Here is a 17,270-nt window from a genome sequence, read left to right on the forward strand (position 1 = left end):
GTGATGCTGGATGGGTTGAAAGGGGGAGCAGGTGGTGCTGGAACTGAGTTTCGTTGTTGTTTTTTGTTTTGTTTTGCTTTTATTGGGGGGGAGGGTCACACCTGGCTACATCCAGGTGTTACTCCTGGCTCTGCTCTCAGAAATCATTCCTGGCAGGCTCAGGGGACCATATGGGATGCTGGGAATCAGACCCAGGCCCTTCCAGAGTCAGCCACATGCAAGACAAATGCCCTATGGTTGTGTTATCAGTTCATCCCTTCTCATCTTCTCTTTGGTCTCTCTGGTTCTTTATCTATTGCCAACTCTGTTGTGTTTTTAATTTGAGGGTGGGGTGGACCACACCCTACACTGCTCAGGTGTGTGTGTGTGTGTGTGTGTGTGTCTGGGAGGGGGTGTCACCACCTCTCCTGGTGGTGCTGGAAGAACCAAAGCCTCCTGCCTTCTGAGCCCAAGTACAAGCCCTTTAGGCCTCTCCCTGGCCCCTTGCCTCCTCTTTTCGGGGTTATTTGGGGACACACCCTGTGGTGCTCAGTGCTTACTCCTAGCTCTGTGATCAGAAATCACTCCTGGCAGGTTCAGGAGACCCTCTTGGGTGTCTGCTCCCAAGGGTCACTCCCAAGCCCTGCTCCCCTGGTTAGCTCTTTCCCTCTCTGGGCCCTGATCCTCGTCTGCACATTGAGGGCTTCAGGGATCCCAGATAGAACCTTGGCAGCTTGGTGCTTCTGTGGTCCTGAGTCTTGACCCAGTGCCAGGGAAATCCCACTTGATGTCATGCTGCCTCTCTGCCTTCAAGGGTCTAGACTTGTAGTCTGGCCTCGGGACTCTGGGGTCTCTCGGGTTAACTGGAAAATCTCCCTTTAGCCCAGTTATCACTGGAGGTGTTCTGCAAGGCGGGATTCCAATTTCCTGCCTTTCTAAGAAACAGCAGTGTCTGGCCAGTGACTCCGAGAAGTCTGGGGATAGCAGGTGCTGGCGGCTGTGAGCCTGAACCTCACTGGCCTCACAAGTCACTGGGTAGGGGGTGGAGGGCTCCTTGTGACCTGATGGTTTTTGGGGCTGGAGAAATAGCACAGAGGTAGGGTGTTTCCTTTGCATGCAGCCAACCTGGGAGGGACCCAGTTTGATTCCTGGCATCCCATATGGTTCCCCCCCCTACCCTGCCAGGAGCAATTTCTGAGTTGCAGAGCCAGGAGTAACACCTGAGCGCTGCTGCTGAATATGTCCCCCCCCAAAAAACAAAACCAAAAAAATCCACCTGTGGGGCCTGGGATGTGATTTAGTGAAAAAAAAATAACAACAAAAAAATAAAAATTTCTGATTTCAAGGGCCAGAGCAAGAGCACAGTGGGGAGGGGGTTTGCCTTGTACACTGCAGACCCTGGTTCCATGAATCTGCCAGAAGTGATTTCTGAGTATGGAGTCGAAAATAACCCCTGAGCACCTCCTGGTGTGGCCCCCAAATAAAACAAAAAAACAAAAACTCTGGGCCAAAAAGATAGCATGGAGATAGGCATGCAGAAGGACGGTGGTTCGAATCCAGGCATCTCATATGGTCCCTCGAGCCTGCTAGAAGTAATTTCTGAGCATAGAGCCAGGAGTAATCCCTGAATGCTGCTGGGTATGACCCCCCCCAAATACAGAAAAAGACCCCAAGATAAAAAACCAATAACTCTGGCTTTAGCGAAACATTGTTCAGTTATGTTCCATTATCTACATATCCCATTTACATATGCCTAAATGCTATTCACAGAGAGGCTGAGAAGGCCCGAGTGATCACTGTCACCTTTGCTGTTAGAGGGGTTGGCACACCTGGCAGTGCCCAGGGGACCGGGTGGTGCTAGGGATCGAACTCAGGCCTCCTCCATGCAAAGCTTGAGTCCTGCCAGTTGCATTCTCTGCCTGCTAAAAGGCAGCCTTTACCTGTCACAAATTACTGCTCACTCCATCAAAACAATGGCCAAGTCTTGGGACCCAAGAGATAGCACAGCAGGAGGGCGTTTGCCTTGCATGCAGCCGACCCAGGGTGGCATCTCATATAGTCCCCAGAGCCTGTCACGAGTGACTTCTGAGTGCAGAGCCAGGAGTAACCCCTGAGTGCTGCCGGGTGTGGCCCCAAAACAAAAACAATGGGCACATCTTTTGTTCCTATTCATTTGGGTAAAAAGACACACACACACACACACACACACACACATACAGACACACACAGACACACACACACACACACACACACCCCAGAATTTATGTTTTCATGTCATCCTCTCTGAAGGACAGAGACCAGGGTCAAAGTATCCTAAGATCTGTGGGTAAGGGAGGGTGATAGGGAAATGGGGGGCGATATTTCAGCTGAGACTGGGGTGTGCTGTGCTGGGTAGAGCCGAGATACAGGTCCGGGTGGGGGACAGGAATATGGTCGCTGAGCAAAGCATCTGGCATCCTGGGCATCTCCAGGGAGGGACTCGGGGCTCACTCTCAGCCCCTCCACCTTCCTTCTTGTGAGGCGACATGGGGTGCGGGGCGGTCCCTCACAAGGGGAAATCCCCTCTCTGGACTCAACCTAGCAGGAAGGGATCTCCAGGCTCCCACCTCCTTTTGTTCCAGGGAAGACTCAGAAGTCCGGGCTCAGGACAGAGGCTGATCCGGGACTCTGGGCCCCTCCCGAACACACACAGCTGGAACTTTCCCAGCCCACAGAAGCCTCGTTTGTTTGTGCACCAACTTGTTTCAGTGTGGTACGGCCTGTTCTGCCTCTAGACTATTTACGACAGTAGCCAACTTTTGTAAATTAGAGGAGGAAAATGGTTTCTTGTGCTCGGGGTGGGGGACTGAGGATAGGATTGGGGCACTAGTCTGCTCCATTTTATTCCGTTTAATTCCGGTTCTTTCCTATTTTCCTCCTCATCACAGTGAGATTTCCTGCACCAGTTTCTCCAAAATCATCAGGTGGAAAGATGCAACTATTCGACCATAAATCATCACCTCTCTGGACCCTCAGTTCCATTCCAACCCGGCTCCCACCCGCTGGGTTCCACAAATAGCCCCAGGCCCTCTCCCCCACTGCCTCCTGCAAACTCTCTGCCTGGGAGCTCCTATTCATTTTGCAAAACCCCACTGTCAGCCTCACCCCCATCACCAAAACTTTCCAACGGTCCCCGTTCAGGAAGGTAAACTCTGGGCATGTGGCTCAGTGGCAGAGTCCTGGCCTGGCTCAGGCAAAGCTTTGGATCCGTTTCTGGCACACTGAAATCAATAAAGACAATAAAAAGTCCCGCTAGGCTAAACTGGCGAGGTCAGAGGCGGCTGTGTCCCTCTCTGGCTGACTGGACATCACCCCTAGTTGTGGTGTTAGAACACTTATCTGCAGTCGCCAAACACTTGGGAGATAAATGAATGATGAATAAACAATTCGTTTAGTGGACAAGATAATTGATTCAGTCCAGGGCAGTAGAGAGGATGGGTTAAGGATGAGTAAAGAGCCTAAAAGGAAGAGAGGGAGAGAGAGAGAGAGAGAGAGAGAGAGAGAGAGAGAGAGAGAGAGAGAGAGAGAGAGAGAGAGAGAGAGAGAGAGAGAGGGGAGACATTTCTGGAGGAGGTTAGAGTGGAGGTCAGGAAGGGAACTGGGACATTGGTGGCATAAAACATGCACTGGTGAAGGTGTTGGACATGGTATGACTGAAACTCAATCCTGAACAACTTTGTAACTGGATCTCATGGTGATTCAATTTAAAGCATTTATTAATTTTTAATAAATAGAGATAGTACAGTGGGCAGGGAGCTTGCCTTTCAGGCATTCAGCCCAGCTTTGGTCCCCAGCACCCTAAATACCATCAGGAGTGAGCCCTGAGCACCACTGGGTGTGCCCCCAAAAGGAGAATGGCCAAAGAGGGTCAGAGAGAGAATATAAGGGATAGCTTTGAGCCCTGTTTGATTCTGGGCCTTCTGGGATTACACATGAGCACAGAATCAGAAGCACCCTCAACTACCACTAGGATAGTCTGAAGTCTCACGGCCCCCCCAAAAGAGTAATTATAGAAATTCTGATGGAAAAGGGGGACTCTAAAGTCCTCTGCAGTCTTTGGGGGTCTTGGGGTTTTTCCAATAGTGAGAGAATGAAGGAGTCATTCATACTGTATTCCATAGTAATAGACTCAAAAATCAGTGCTCAGGCCCCGTATAATATATAGAACATATATATTATATGTATAATAATATATCATATATATATCATATATATTTGTTTTGTTTTGTTTTGGTTTTGGTTTTTGGGTCACACCCGACAGCGCTCAGGGGTTACTCCTGGCTCTATGCTCAGAAATCGCCCCTGGCAGGCACAGGGGATCATATGGGATGCCAGGATTTGAACCACTGTCCTTCTGCATGAAAGGCAAACGCCTTACCTCCATGCTATCTCTCTGGCTCCCCCCTTTTTTTTTTCAGGAGTAATTTCTGAGTGTAGAGCTAGGAGTAATCCTTGAGCACTGTCGGGTGTGACACTAAAACAAAAACAAAAACAAAAAAATAATAATGCATCAGATCCAGTGATTCAGAGTAGTACCAGGGATTGAACCTGGGGCCCTTGTATGTCCTCCCTTTGCTGCCCAGTGCTGTCTCACCCACTCCCCAGGCCTTATCGCCAAGGCTGAGACTCTCCCCTCCCACAGCTGCCCAGAAGCTCCTGCCAGCCTCCAAAGCTGCCCCACGGGACAGGCACGAATCCTTTGGGGGACTGTCATCCAATCCCATGGATGACTCAGCCCTGCTCACAGCTCATCTAGGGAGCACTGAGACAGTGAAAAACGGAGGCAGGGCTGTGTTTTCTAGAACCCTTTCTGTGAGGGGCGATAGCCTGGCTCCTGAGGCCCCATGGTCCAGTTCTTTCAACTGACCTGTGCTCCCAGGGGCTCCCGAGAGGCTGAGCAGCTGTGCAGGGGTTTTTCCCTGCATGTCTGTGACAGCTCAGGTCTTCAGTGTCCCAGTAGGCACTGGTGCCTCTCCTGCCAAAGAAACAGCCCATCAGATGCTCCTTGGGCCTGGGAAGCCCACACCTCCACTCACACACACGCACACACATACAAGACACACACAGACACACACACAAACACAGACACAGACACACACACACACACACACACACACACACACACACCTGTTCTGCCCAGGATTGAACAACTAAAGGGACCTGAGTGTGACCCACAGTCTCCTTTGAAGGGGAGGAGAGGCCCAGGTAGAGCCTGGGGAGGGGCATCGGCTCTCAGAAGCTCCAATGTTCTCATAGCTTTCTGGGCCGTGTCATGCTCTTGTTTGTACATGTCAGGCAGCCATGGAGTCTTCTCTGCTTTTATTTTTTTTTTCTGTTTTGTTTGGAATCATTCCCAACAGGCTCAAGGGAACCATATGGAATGCCGGGGATGAAGCCGGGTTGGTCACATGCAAGGCAAACACTCTCCCCTGTTGAATTATCTCTCAGCCCCCTTCATCTTCCCTGCTTCATGGGAAAAAAGGTCTAAGGCCTTGTGGCAGAGAGATAGTCCAGTGGCACACAGAAAACTGGGTTTTGATCTCCAGCACCCCAGAGCACCCCCAAAACATTGCTTTCTGCCTGGTCGCAAACCAACATTCTCTCATTTAATTAGCAATCAGGATTAAACTGATTTTCCTAAAATTAGCTCCTTTTAACAAACCCAGGGCTTTCTGCATGTACTCCAGAGTTATCATCTGGCCCACAAGCTCTTCTCTAGACCTTTGGGTTTTTTGTTTGTTTGTTTGTTTGCTGTTTTTTGTTTATTTATTTTGTTTGTTTGTTGGTTGGTTTGTTTTTGGGCCACACCTGGCAATGCTCAGGGATTGCTCCTGGCTCTGTGCTCAGAAAACACTCCTGGAAGGCTTGGGGATGCTGGGTATCAAACCTGGGTCAGTTCCGAGTCAGCCATGTGCAAGGCAAATGCCCTACCGGGGTACTACTGCACTGGCCCCTTGTCTAGACCTTTAAAACTTGACAGGAGGGCCCAGGATTTGGTGAGGGAAGAAGCTTCCGAATGCTAGGGCCCCTTGGAGCCAGGTACTCTGTGTCAGACTAGTCATGTGGTGTTGCTATAGCCCAGCAGTGGGAAACAGGGGAATGTTGGGGATCAACAAATTCTCTTGCAAAAAAAATCACAAAGTGGGTCAGGCTGGGGTCAAGGTCAAAACAGTGGCACAAGTGGTAAGGCGTCTGCCTTGCTGGCGCCTAGCATGAACCGTGGTTCAATCCCCTGGCATCCCATATGGTCCCCCAAGCCAGGAGTGATTTCTGAGCGCATAGCCAGGAGTAACTCCTGAACATCACCAGGCGTGTCCCCAAAACAAGAAAATGAAACAAACAATACCAAAGTGGGTCAGGAGATAGTGCAAGGGTCAAGGTTCCTTTCATGCAGCTCATCCTCAGTTGACACAACACACTCCAGGTACCACAAAGACCCCATGTGCCCTAGAATCCCAGCCAGTATCCTCACTGTATCCCGGGACCCTGGTACTGGACCCCCTGCTTGCTTTGCCTAGAATCACCCAGAGATGCACCCTGATCACGACTTGGGGACCCCCCCTCCAAAAAAAAATAACCAACACCAAAAAGCACCATAAAGTGGTCATTAATATGAAAATCATGTAGACAATGCTGGAACTCCCCAGCAGAATATTTGCTGAATATTTGGAGTGAAACTGAAACAAGTGGGAAGCAATATGGGGGTCTTCCCGGGGACCCTGCTATGTTGCTTCCAGGCCTGGGTGCGAGAAAGACAAGGTGGGCCTCACCCTCTTGGGTGCTGCTGAGAAAATACCTGCTTAGAAACACTATGTCCAGCCGCACAGAGGTGGGTCTTTGCTGCCTCCATGTGGCCACTCCCTGTCAGCGCCACTGCTCTGACAGGGGTGCGTGACAGTCCCAGCCTGAAAAGCTGAGCCAAACCTCAGGATGGAGAGTTGCCAGGCCTGGCTGGACTGGAAACCCAAATGCAAGCCACCTGCTGGGGTCTGGGCTCCTTGACGGGAAAAGGGAGTTCCACCTGGTTGTGCCCCAAATAGGACAAAAATCCAGGCCTCCTTCTGCATTAACCCTGCTATAGCCGTCAGAGTCACCATGGTGCTGGTCTGGGCATGATGGGGGTTGAGAGGTGCTTCATTTCTGCACCCAGGAACTCCCAGGGCAGGAAAGACCAGGAACTTACCACTGAAAGCAACAATGCTTAGCATGCAGCAGACTGAGGACAGACCCAGGTTCGATCCCCTGCATCCTATATGGTCCCCTGAGTGATGTGTGAGCGCAGAGCCAGGAGTAACCACCGAGTGCTGGGCCCCAAAACAAAACAAAACAAAACACACACACACACACACACACACACAACAATGCCAGGGCCAGAGCTATAATATAGCGGGGAGTGCTGTGGCCCTGCACATGGTTAACCAGGATCCATTCCCCAGCATTCCATATGATCCCTGAGCCCTGCCAGGAGTTGATTCCTGAGTACAGAGCCAGGAATGATCCATGAGTGCCACTGGGTGTGACCCACTCCCCCCCATAAAAAAAGAAAAAAAATGAACAAAACCAAAATAAAGCAACAATACCATGGGGACAATGTAGGACAAACTAAGGCAGGGAGTTCTTGCCTCGGAGGGTGCCACGGGGCCAGTGCAGTTTAGTGACAGCCCCAGGGTCAGGGCACTACCTGACATGGTCACATCCAAGTTTAACTCTTGGTGGGTGGGAGGACCTCCCCAGGGTGTGCAGCAGAGAGGAACCTGGAAGAGCAGAGTGACCCAATTGCTCTATCCAGGGGTGCTGATCGTGTGTCAAGTGTAAGTGAGAGCTTCAGAGTTCACTCAGCTTCATTTTTTTTGTTTTGTTTTGTTTTTTTTTTGGTTACACCTGACTGTGCTCAGGGGTTCCTCCTGGCTCTACGCTCAGAAATCACTCCTGGCAGGTTCGAGGAGACCATATGGGATGCCGGGATTTGAACCACTGTCCTTCAGCATGCAAGGCAAACCCCCTACCTCCATGCTATCTCTCCCCCCCCACTCAGCTTCTTAATTCCCACAGGTCCATGAGGGGGTCATTACTATTTATTACTGTTTATTACTATTTGATCGACAGGCAATTAACATACAGCCAGAAAATGCAGGGAGACAGGAAAGTAGAAGGAAGGTGTGTTTGGGGCAAATCATCCATTGCTTGAGACTCACCCTGGCGAGGGACAGGCATAAAGGATGTTCTTGTTGTTGTTTTATTTGGCATATTTTGCTTGTTTTGTTTTTGGTTCATACCCGGTGGCACTCAGGGCTTACTCCTGGCTCTGTGCTCAGAAATCACTTCTAGCAGGCTCAGGGGATCATAAGGGATGCCAGGGAAAAAAAAACACCATCCATCCTGGGTTGGCTACATGCAAGCCAAATCCCCCTGTGCTGTGCTATCATGCTGGCCCCTGTTGTTGTTTTTTAAGGGGTCATGATGACGAATAGACACAGTAACTACACATAGGACTGTCGTAAAATTTCAGGATTTATAGCCTACAATGGACGTGAAAACTCTCCTCTGAGAGGTCAGCGAAGGAGCTGAGATTTCAGAGCAGGAGGCTAAGAGGTGGAGAGCATGATGAGGCAGAGCAAGGAGGCTCAGGAGATAAGTTTTGGGCCAAGGCATGTCTGCCTGAAGAACCTGAAAACAGGGGAGACACCCCGAAGAGATTTCCCTTACCACATATGCTGAACACCCACCACCACCACCACCATCGCCAGCACCGTGGACGGGATCCTAAAGGAGAGAGAGGCTTCTGGAATATTCTCCCAGAAAATGGAAACGCCATCCTGCCCTGGATGATGCTTTTAAACTCAAGAATAGTGCAGAGTGGAACCTCAGAAAGTTTTTTTTGTTTGTTTTTGTTTTCTTTGGGGTCACTTCCAGCAGCATTCAGGGGTTCCTCCTGGCTCTACGCTCAGAAATCGCTCCTGGCAGGCTCAGGGGACTATATGGGATGCCGGGATTGGAACAACCGTCTTTCTGCATGCAAGGCAAACACCTTACCTTCATGCTATCTCTCTGGCCACGAAACCTAAGAAAGTTTGCAGTGCCCAGTGAGGGGGTCTGAACACAGACAAGAGTCAGATACTGCGACCCTCCTCCATCCTGGCTAAGGAGTTTTCCATCATTTCCCAGCAGTTCTGCAAACCTGGTTTGGCCCAAATCCAAAATGGGAACCTCATTGCCCACTTCCTCCTGACCTAAAGAACTTTGATCTGCACCGAACCATTTTTTTCTTGCCACAGGGCCTGCAACTTCCCCCTGGCACCACTGCAGGAAGCCTGTCTCGGCTGTAGCCTCTTGTCACACCCTATCCAGGAGGTGGCAGCATTTCAGCGGTCAAGCCACAGACCCTGGGCTTCAAAGCCTGTTGGGAATTGTGTCATATTTGCCCCAAAGAGCTAATTCCACCAGCCCAGCACAGTCGTCATGCTGAGGTGGGGCTGTCCTGCAGAAAGGGGGTGGGGGGTGTTTCAGGCTTCCCAGAACAGGGCCTGGAAGCTCCCAGTGAGACTGTCCCTCCCAGGAACGCTGCTCCCATGGCCTGTATTTCCCTTCCTCCCCAATAAAACTCTTTCCCAACCAAAACTAGGGGAACGGGGTGTCTGCTGGCCCCTGACCTTTATGGCCACCAATCCTCAGGGGAGCCAGGCTGCTCCCAGCACTCAGGGATCAGCTGCTCTGGGCATATCAACTTCCTACGTAGAAGACATCAAGTTCCACTGGCCAGAAAATAGGACTTTCAGCCTCCCCTACTCTACTGTCCCCTCTGATGAGTGATGTCACAAGGCCTGACAGCAGCTCAGGGATCACCCATTCTCCCTTCCTGTGTCTTTACTCTCAAATAACTCATCAGTTTCAGCCCTTTAAGTGCTCACAAGGGTGCAAGCCCCATTCAATTCTCTGCATCTCTGTCTCCACTGAGGCCAAGGTACCAAGAGCTCTCTCTGGAGCCAACTTCAACTGGCTTCCTGTCACCTCTCTTAGTTTGTGGAGTCTTTTCAAATGACCAAACCTCAGCCAGGGAGAAGTGTCAAGAGAGGAAGTGCAGACAGAGCATGTGGGAGTCCTGGTTCAAGGCCAGACGTCCATTGCTTCTTTGTGCACCACCGTTGGGAACCCCAAACCAGAAACCCACTTCACCATCACTAGCTTTGCCCTGCTCTGAAGTAAAGCGACTTCAGTTCACTGTTAGGCTCTCACGGAACAGGAATTTTGTGTTGTTAACCAGACACCTGTTTCAGTTTGGTTCTCTGAAAGGGAGGCAGGATGGCTCTGACTTCTGGTGATTATGAAACAGCAACTCAGAGTTCAGGAGAGTTTGTAGACTTCAGACATTCATGAACTGGAGCTCAGGTGTCAACTCAATAGTACTTGTCCTGCAAGCATGAGGCCCTACCTTGGCTTGGTTCCCAGACCACCAAAAAATAAATAAATAAATAAGAAAGAAAGAAAGAAAGAAAGAAAGAAAGAAAGAAAGAAAGAAAGAAGAAAGAAAGAAAGAAAGAAAGAAGAGAGAAAGAAAGAAAGAAGAAAGAAAGAAAGAAAGAAAGAAAGAAAGAAAGAAAGAAAGAAAGAAAGAAAGAAAGAAAGAAAGAAAGAAAGAAAGAAAGAAAGAAAGAAAAAGAAAAAGAAAAAAATACCCATGAACTGCAATGCATGATACTTTTTAAGATGTTACAAGGCACATCTTGAGTCTGGTGAAACCCTGAGGAAACAACAGTAGTCTTGGGCCAAGACTGGGTCACCAAGAGCTGACTGGATAAATCTATCTGTTCTGCTGCCATTTTCCCACAGATATTCAGCAATACAGAGATACACTTGCATGTCTGCTCAGGAGCTCCAAGTAGCTGTGGGAGATGATGTACAGACATATGTCATGTCTAAAACATCTGAATGACCCTTCTCTAGGTTTTCTGTGCTTTCAAATCACCCAGGGATCCTCTAAGTTTTGATCAAAGTCACCTGAGGTGAGGGCATGAAGCCTGGCATGAAGCCCTTTTAAGTAGATTAGACTAGGAAATGGACCCAGATGTCAGGATTTAGCTCTTTTTGGTGGTATCAGTACTACCAAACCCTGTCAAGTTCAGCCACCTTCATGTGACACCACTTGGTCCTTAAAACAAATCTGAGATGTGAAGAGACGCTTCTCACAGAAGACATGACCAAGGTTCAGGGCACTGAAGTCTTTCTTTCTTGGGGTGCTGGGAGCACATCAGGAGGTGTTCAGGGGACATGCTGTGCCCAGGATTCAAACTGGGTCAGACAACAGAGGGAATTGCCTCAGCTCCTGCAGTCGCTCTGGTCTAGGTCATTGAACTCCTGGCTGCCAAGTGGCCTGTTTTTGGTAAAAGTAAGTGAATTAGAAGCTCTAAGTTAGCTCTCTTGGGTCAGATCGGGAGATTGCTGACCTAAACTGTACTAACTGCATGTCAGACTTGCATGTTATTGTATGGAGACCCAGTTGCTTCCAGAGTGTCTAGACACAGAGTTGTCCTACCACCTCAGGACACCAAGGAGACAGTGCCTGTGGGGTCCTGGATTCCTGAGGCACACGAAGAGTGGAGTGAGGAGGAAACAGCACACAGGGAAATGGAGGGCCCAGCTCAGCCACAGCAGATGCAATTGGTCTGTCCCTGTGTTCGGCTCTGGCACAGTTCTGGGTGAGCCAAGTTTCACTTCTGAAGACCCTGATCAGGCTCAAGTTTTGTCCACTGCTGCGACCTAAGGGCAATCACCAAGCTTTCCTCAAGTTCCTGATCTCAGCAAGCTGCCCCAAGTCCCCCTTACTCCTACAGAAAGTCCCGGCTAAGTGCTTCTCCTCACAGCCCAGTGGGACTCTGAGATGTGACCGGTGTGGGCAGACCAGGCCTCCTACAGCTGAGGAACGAGGCTTCTCATAAGTGTTTCCTGCTTTCTCAGAACATCCTAGCTAGAATCCACATTCTGAGCATCACGCATCCATGGCTGGAGCCCAGGTGCAGCTCTACATCACACATCTAACACCAGGGACTTGTGCCTGGGTACCAAAATGAGGACCAGCACCTCCTCATCCACTTTGCAGCTAGCCAAGGCGTGTGCTACCTGCCTGCCTTCTCCTCTCAGGTGTTAGTAAGGGGGTGGTGCAAGGGCACACTCCCTTTGCATTTCTTCCCATTTCCAGAGAGGAAGGAGTGTCCAGTCTCCACACCATATGGTGGCGAAGCCCACACGACACAACACAAAGCACACTCAGCTTTCCAGTCTCCGACCTCACTCGAGGCCTCTTGAGCATGGAGTGACCCAGTTGACTGGTCAGAATCTGGGGCCTGGAGGGGCTGTGTTTCTACCAGGAAGTGTCCTGGGAGCCTGCACCGAAGTCAGTCTGGGTCTGTCCTCAAATTCTGTGAGAGGATTAGTCTGCCTGTGTGGGTGGGGGATAAGCAAAATAGCCCCCCCCCCCATTCTATGCATCTTTCTAGTTTCAAGTCTGGCAGGAGACCCAGGGTCTCCTCTATGGCCTGACCTTGTGTTTCCCATGTATCTGAAGAGACAGCATCAGTGATGTTGGGGCCTAATAGGCAGCAGCATCATCCCAGAAGCTTCTGGAATGGGCTGACGCAACATACCCTCATCTACTTGGTGTATGATTGAGTGATTAAGGTCACGTCCCTCACTTTACTCCTCCCCCAAATACATGGGTCGCTTTTACAGACACACACAGACACTTTATACAGAAGCACACAAATTGGGAGTCAGAGGATCGCTAAACAGAAGAGGCCAAGAGCCTGAGGAACAGGCCAAAAACGCGATCTGATCTTCGAACATTCCAAACGGTGTCCCAGGGATCCATGCCCTCGCCCGCCTGCCAGCATGTGAGCTCTCAGTAACCATACTTGTCATTAAGGTGGGTTCTGCCGTCGCCACTCTGGCCTAAAACAGAGTAGAAAGAAGACAAAGACGTTTAACTTTCCCGAAGCCAGAAAGGAATGAAGGAGACATTAGTGTAGAGTCAGGTTTCTCCTATGAATGGAATCTTACTTTCTAGGGTCAAACTATGGCTCTCTCTTTTTTGTTGTTGTTGTTTTTTTGGGCCACACCCAGTGATGCTCAGGGGTTACTCCTGACTATGTGCTCAGGCTCAGGGGACTATAGAGGATGTCGGGAATCGAACCGTGGTCTGTCCTAGGCTAGCACATGCAAAGCAGAACCCTACCATTTGCACTACCGCTATGACCCCTCTTTTCACTTCTTTAGTGGTGGTGGTGGGATATTTGTGTGTGTGGGGAGATTTGGATTTGGAGACCACACTTGGCAGTTCTCAAGGGACTTTATGTGCTGCCAGGGTTAGCTAGGGATTTTTTTGGGGGGTGAGAGAGATTGGACGACTCCTAGGGGTGTTTGGGTGACTATACTGATGCTGGGGATTGAACCTGGGCAGGCAAGCATCTTTCCCACAAGCAAGTACTTTATAATTTTGTTTGTTTTTTTGGGCCACACACACCCCCCAAAAAAAAAGCAGATAGGGGTTACTCCTGGCTCTGCACTCAGCAATCGCTCCTGACAGGTTCCGGGGACCACATGGAATGCCAGGGATCAAATCTGGGTTTGCCGCGTGCAAGGCAAATGCCCTACCCCCTGTGCTATTGCACAGGCTCTAGCAAGTACTTCTGTATCATCTCTCTGGCTCCCTCTTTTCACTTTAACTGTTTTACTGGTAGAAAAAGCAAATATGTCTAAAAACAAAATTTCTATTTAATAGTACTATATTAGAAATGCAGTTAGAGAAAATGAAATCTGTGAAAAGCATATAGGGAAAGAAGCATCTCATATATTGTCATATAAGGGGCTACGAATAAGTTGGTATACTCCATTTAATACACAGACCTTTATATATAGCTTTTAATACATCTTCAGAATTCATATGCTTTATGAACATTCTATCTTTTTTGTATATATCTTTAGTGGTTGGGAGATGGAGGGGAGGGGAGGGAGGGGAGAGGAGGGAGGGGAGGGAGGGGAGTGCTGCCCACAAGCATGAGGCTGTCAGTCTGATCCTGGCCCTTTTGCTCTCGGTTCTCTGGCATCACAGTGATTTTAAGCCACAATAGTCAGGCATGCTGGAGACCACAACGAAAAGGCTTGACCCGGCAAGCACCACCATCAGAGAGATGCATGAGCACTGCAGAACGAGCACCACAGCCAAGTGTGCCAACAAAACTCAAGCATTAGTGGCTACTGGCAATAGCCACATCAACAGAAAGAAGGGAAGGGAAAAATAAATAAATTGATAAACATGCACTAGATTTAAAAGAAAAACATGTTAACACAATAAACCTCCAAGTATGTATCATCTGACATTCACAATTATCAAAGTAAAAGATATTTTTTTTTTTTTGTGGTTTTGGGTCACACTCGGCAGTGCTCAGGGGTTACTCCTGGCTCCATGCTCAGAAATTGCTCCTGGCAGGCACAGGGGACCATATGGGACGCCGGGATTCAAACCGATGACCTTCTGCATGAAAGGCATACGCCTTACCTCCATGCTATCTCTCCGGCCCAGATCTATTTTTTTTATTACTCTTCCTGTCTTCTTCCATCATCCTCAACCACTGGATTATTTTCTTACAAACCCCAGATATCGGGCCCGGAGAGATAGCACAGCGGCGTTTGCCTTGCAAGCAGCTGATCCAGGACCAAAGGTGGTTGGTTTGAATCCGGGTGTCCCATATGGTCCCCCGTGCCTGCCAGGAGCTATTTCTGAGCAGACAGCCAGGAGTAACCCCTGAGCAACGCCGGGTGTGGCCCAAAAACCAAAAAAAAAAAAAAAAAAAAAAAACAAAACCAAAAAAAAAAAAAAACAAAAACCCAGATATCATAATTTTATCTATGATTATTTATATAGATATATATCTATATCTCCAAAACATAAAGACATTAAAAAACCAGAATTTATTAATCTCCTGAATCTCTAGCTAGTATGAATTTGGCTGTTTTATCATTACTTCTCTAGTTGCCTATTTGACTAAGGATCTAAATAAGGTCCACATTAATTTAAATGTCTCTAGATACTTCAATCTACTAGCTCCCCCAGATGGACACTTCTCAATACAAGATTGTACATTTCTCCTTAAATATGAATTTTTGGGGGCCGGAGAGATAGCATGGAGGTAAGGTGTTTGCCTTTCATGCAGAAGGTCATCGGTTCGAATCCCGGCGTCCCATATGGTCCCCTGTGCCTGCCAGGAGCAATTTCTGAGCATGGAGCCAGGAGTAACCCCTGAGCACTGCCGGGTGTGACCCAAAAACCACAAAAAAAAAAAATGAATTTTTGAACCTTAAATATGTATCACCTATTCATAAATAGAAACAAATTATTTTGTTTGCTTTTGTTTGGGGCCACACCAGCACTTTTCAGAGGTCCTTCCAAGCAGTACTTGCAGGGCCATATGAAGTACCAGGGAAGGGACCAGGGTCAACCACATACAAATTGAGACCTTCAACTCCTATACAATCTACTATCTCCAGCCCCCAAATCAATGCATCTTAAAGGAGAAGAGCCACCTACCTTAAGGTGGGACCCATACGCAATAGTCTGGGTCATCTTCTGGGTATTTGGAGGAAAGGACTGGACTGGTGGAATATGGGGAAAAAAAAAAAAGGTTAGTTTATTCCAAAGAATTTTACCTAACAAGTCCTATGCCCGTACCTGTAGCAAACAAGAATTCAGAGGGAACAGTTCCAGGAGGGATCTTGTCTTGTTTTGCTTTTTGCTTTGTTTATGTACCACACCTACCTAGATCATGCTCACGGCTTATTCCTGGCCCTGTGCCCTAAGCTCACTGGACCCCAGTAGTCATTCTGCTGTTGTTTTTAGGTCACACCAGGGATTAATGACTTCTGGTTCTGCACTCAGGAATCTCTCCTGGCAGTGCTCAAGGGACCACATGTAGTGGCAGAAATCAGCATTCTCTCTGAATCTTAATTTTTTTTAATTACCCCCATAAAGCCTCAACAACAAGTAGATTTTCAGGCAGTGAGAATGTGATGCTTTTTTTTTGGAAGAGGCAAAGAAACTGGGTCTGCGTCCTAAATGCACAACCTCCAGAGCAGAATGAGCCTTTGGATCTAGGTGCAAAGTCAACACAGTAAGCCGGGCTGTAATCCTTTGAAAGGTTTGTGCTCGAGGTTGGCTCGGGGCTTGTACCTGGGAATTTGGATTTTGGGAAGGTTCCCAGAACTAGCCTAACTGGGAAGAGTAGCACAATGGGGTCTGTGTGGAGCACCTGCTTTCCCCATGGGAGAGTGGAGTGCATGTCACTGACACAGATGGAAAAACCCTGGGCTGAGTCGCTAGAAAGTTCCCATCAGCCATATTTCAGAGTTTGTGAGCCAAGCCTGAAGTGGGGGGGGGGTGAGAGGTGAGGGGAGAGACTAATCCTGTCTTATGACTCCACCAAAAAAGAACCCCCCACCCATGTGGTCAATCTCTTCACTTTCACCCTCTATCCCTTTCATTTGGTTTCAGTGAGTCACATAGCTGCAGAAAATAAACATTGACCCTCGGGTCAAAGGGTAGGTATGGGGATCTCTGATACAATGTGGCACCCCCAAATCCACTCAAAATTATAATTCCTTACAGGCCCACTGTAATAAAGATTAGAAATACCCCAAGTATCCGTCACGTTAAACAGTAGATCCATACAGCAGGAAACTCTAGTGCACTGATACACAATTTTTTCCATAATAGGTTAAAAAAAGATGCAGAATGTCATCCACTGTGTAACAATGAAAACAAGACTCTCTCATGTCTCTGCATGGCTGACTGATAGTTTGTCAACCTCTCAGTACCTGCAGATATTGCCGGCCCATGGCTGGCAGCTCAAAGCATTGTCCTAAGCAGCAGTGCCTTTGCCAAGGACCAGCAGGAGCTCCTGCTGACCAGCCTGTCTGTGGACTGGGCACTGGGGAGCACTGTGTAAGGAGCTGAAGACAAAGTATCCACCTAATAAGGACTACGAGTGGCCACAGGGGACAATTCAAAACATGAACATTCGGGCCTGGAGAGATAGCACAGCAGGGTTTGCCTTGCAAGCAGCCGAACCAGAACCAAAGGTGGTTGGTTCGAATTCCGGTGTCCCATATGGTCCCCCGTGCCTGCCAGGAGCTATTTCTGAGCAGACAGCCAGGAGTAACCCCTGAAGAATGCCGGGTGTGGCCCAAAAACCAAAAAAAGAAAAGAA

This window comes from Suncus etruscus, chromosome 12, assembly GCF_024139225.1.
Source record: "Suncus etruscus isolate mSunEtr1 chromosome 12, mSunEtr1.pri.cur, whole genome shotgun sequence".
Classification (NCBI taxonomy): domain Eukaryota; kingdom Metazoa; phylum Chordata; class Mammalia; order Eulipotyphla; family Soricidae; genus Suncus; species Suncus etruscus.